Source organism: Mandrillus leucophaeus, unplaced genomic scaffold (assembly GCF_000951045.1).
Source record: "Mandrillus leucophaeus isolate KB7577 unplaced genomic scaffold, Mleu.le_1.0 Scaffold671, whole genome shotgun sequence".
NCBI classification, from domain to species: domain Eukaryota; kingdom Metazoa; phylum Chordata; class Mammalia; order Primates; family Cercopithecidae; genus Mandrillus; species Mandrillus leucophaeus.
Window position 1 is genome coordinate 7,004 of NW_012107264.1, and position 3,830 is coordinate 10,833.

Genomic DNA, 3,830 nt, shown 5'->3' on the forward strand with positions numbered 1-3,830 from the left:
CCGACCCCAGAGCGCACCCGTTAGGCGATGAAGGCACAAAAGAAGAGGAAGAAAACCCGGAACAGGGCCTCGGTGGCAAATGGAGGCGAGAAGGCCTCAAAGAAACCCGCCCCAGAGGAAGTTCCCGTAAGCGCGGAGGCTCAGGCAAGGGCGGGCGTCAGTCGGGAGGGGTGGAATCCCCCGGTGCGAATCCACGGGCACGTGTGATCCACGGGTCCGCGGAGTTAAGGCGGGGAGGGGGATGGAGTGGGGCCGGGCGTTGTGTTGTGTCCCAGCGCCCTCTCATAGCCGCGGCCCCAAATCCGTGGCCCCAAATCCGTCACAGGTGCAAGCAGTTGGCCCAGGGATTGGCTTGGTGCGTGGAGCGACTGCAGCTGGGTCTCAAGAGGCAGAAATTTCCATCCATACACAGAGTAAGGGACGTGGATTGTGTGATGCCCCATTATTTTGTGTTATCAGTAAGATAATTTTTAAAATGCTACAAATGATTTTGAGTCCAGCTCGAGCAACTTAGTGAGACACCTGTCTCTAACAACAACAGCCAAAAGAAACAATAACAAAACCCTCAAGGTTCGGATATACTCCTGATTAAGAAACCCAGAATAGATAAGTGCAATATATAAACTTCTGTATCTCAAAAATGTTAGAAGAGTTGGCATTTGATAGGTGCTACTTCCTTTAAAGTTCTCCTTTTTAATCTGCTTTTCAAGACTTATCTGTCTTTCTCTACATCTGTGACTGGGAAGTGAAAGGAAATATTATTGGCACTATCTCTCAGCTTACAGAATAACCCCTTTTCCTTCCCACCATTAATCATTCACTACCATTCAGAGAGCCGTTAGAAATTTGCTTATGGGTAATCTTTCAATAGGTAGAGGCTGACCCTACCTATGGACCTGTGAAATGGACCAATCAGCAGGATATGGGTGTGGCCAGATAAGGGAATAAAAACAGGCACTCCGAGCCAGCCACAGGCAACCCACTCAGGTCTCCTGACGGCTGCTTATTGAGCCCAGGTGCAGCCTGTAGATGGAGCCACGAGAAACAATATCTGAAGAATCTGCAGGTGTCGCCTTTTATGGAGAGCCAAAGCCACTCTGGACACGACTGATGAAGAGTTAAGGTTCAGTTTCTTTTAGCGTCTTCCCCAACCTGGAACAGTTCCCCTCCGTTGGGGTGGTGTAGGGGTTAGTTTTGAGTGCAGAGCCTTTCAAGGACTTCTCTTGGCAGAGGACCCTGGGGTTGGTCTGTCCCTCTCTGGTCCAGGGATTTGGAATTGTTGTGAAGGTGAGAGACCATCAGGTAGGCACAAGACCCCATTTGTTTTCTGATGAAGTGTTCTGTCTTTCAGAGGAGAGCGAGAGAGAGAGAGGGAGGTACATTCAGAAAATACACAATAAATTGGAGTGTTCAAGGTATTGTAGAAAGAAGGATTAGATTAAGTGGCTGTTGGTGACAAAGATTAATGGAGAAGCTGCATAATCGTACATTGGTTTTCACTTCGGAAAGGAAACCTTGTCAAATGGTTTAGTGCTTAATGGTATTATGTCACATTGCCCAAATCCCTATTTTTGATAAAATTGGAGAAGGAGTGAAAGAGTGCGAGGTCGGGGAACAGGGCACATGGCCATGGTGTTGATTTGGTGGTCCCTGCTCCTGGAAGATTGGATTAACGTGGGTTCCATTTGGTTGGTTTTCTGAACTCTCCAATTAGTGGGGCAGATTGCCAGGTCGTTGCTGTATCCTGTAAGAAGAGGGTGGGGGCAGTCCCGGTGAGATTTTGGGGTCTGCCCTGCTTTAGAGATCCGGCACCTTGGTGGTTCTGTGTCTAGCCTATTTTACCTCGAGGGAGAGTTCACTGTCTGTCAGTCACTGGCCTTTGCTGTCCCTCATGAGGCAGACACTCCTGGGCTCTGTCCAGGCCACGCAGAAGCTCAGGGAATCCTGGGAAAGTGGCTCACAAACTCTTCCCCTTGGCAGCTCAGAAACCGAGACTAATTCCATAGCCACACCAGAGCTGGCTGGCCACCTCACAGCTCAGCTGCATGACTATGTGAGGGAGGAACAGGTGTTTGGGGATGGCCAGGCATCCTTTCCACATAGCAGCTGCCCATTTTTCTTTTCCATGTTTCTCTTTTTCTTACAGTCTATGGGACCTCATAAATTAGGAAAATAAGCTTTTTAGGACATAAGTCACAAATATTTTGCCCCAGTTTGTAAAGTATTGTAATAGAGAACTTAAGTTTTAAAATTTCTACACTGTAAATATGCACATGGTAGTAGATGTTAAAATTAAACCTTAACGAAGTTGTTTTTAAAATATCACACATCTTCTTTTAATTTTTTTTTTTTTTTGTGAGATGGAGTTTTATTCTTGTCACCCAGGCTGCAGTGCAGTGGCGTGATCTTGGCTCACTGTAACTTCTGCCTCCTGGATTCAAGCTCTTCTCCAGCCTCAGCCTTCTGAGTAGCTGGGATTACGGGCATGTGCCACCACGCCTGGCTAATTTTTGTATTTTCAATAGAGACGGGGTTTCAGCATGTTGGCGAAGCTGGTCTCAAACTTGTGACCTCAGGTGATCCACCTGCCTCAGCTTCTTATAGTGCTGTTTAATGGGTGTATATATTACTCAGTTATAACTACATAACAAACAATCCCAAAACATACTAGCTCAGGATTGAGCAGGTTAGAAATTTAGGCTGGGCTCAGGTGGGCTATTCTCCTAGGCTGAGATTGGCTCCTTCAGGTGTCAGTGGTCAGCTGCTTGTGAATTAGGTGGCTCTGCTTCTGGCAGTGAGCTTTCTGTAGACTGAGGCTCTTTGGCTTTTCTCAGCATGCTATTTTATCCTCCAGAAAGCTAAAATGGGCTTGTTCTCATAGACATGGAAGAATTCTGAATAAGATAAAAGAAGAACCTATGACCTTTTAAACCTGGGCCCCAAACTGGCACACTGTGCCAATGCAAATATGTCAAGAGAGATTCAAGGTTTATACATTGTAGGAGGTGCCTAGTGTGAAAACTCATTCCCCTATCAAAAATACCGTGAGTTATTTTCAGTAGGTGAAAAGTTCCCAGAGAAAACTGTCTGTTTTACAACCGTATCCACCTGTGTAGGTAGGTTGCTTACTTGGAAGTGGGAGGTGGGTTCTGTGTTCTTGAATGGGAAGACACATTTTTCTCAACATGTGAGCTCTTTCTGTGTTTATCAATTTTACGTAAACCGAATGAAAATACCAAGGTTTTAACATTTTTGTATGACACCTGCAGTCTTTCACTATTGTGATGACAGTTTTAAAAATCTCATAATGGAGTGAAAAAACACTTGCTCCTCTAGATAGCAAAATGTGCTATTAATGTCTACAATTAATTGTTTACTGACAGCTGAAAAGAGAAACACATGGAACAGAGTAGGAAACCCAGAAACACTGAAATTATGTAGGCTAGAAGTAAGGATTGATGAGTAGGAAAGGATGAATTATTAATGAAAAAGTGCCTGTTGTTTGAAGAAAACTAATTAAATTTTATGTCACAAACATGAGTTCCTGATGGAATAGAGATTGAAATTTTGACATATGCAAATGAGTAAGAGACCAGAAGAAAACACAAATGCTTGTTTTACAGGTACCTTTTATGTTGACAAAGGCCTTCCTAAGAATGGCCTCATAAGCAGACATCCTGAAGGTTGATTTAGCAAACTAAAAATTAAAACTGCCTGTGTTTCAGGAAAAAAAGTAACAAAACAAAAGAGAGTTTACTTGAAAAATATTAACTATATTATATACATATGTTCAGAGGAAAAGTATGTTTTCATTTTTTAGGGAATTCATT

The 3,830-nt window shown here is 44.0% G+C and overlaps 1 pseudogene; it reads left to right on the forward strand.

Moving 5' to 3' along the window:
• Window positions 1-3,830, forward strand: part of LOC105555155 — a 35,782-nt pseudogene that overhangs the window by 6,594 nt on the left and 25,358 nt on the right.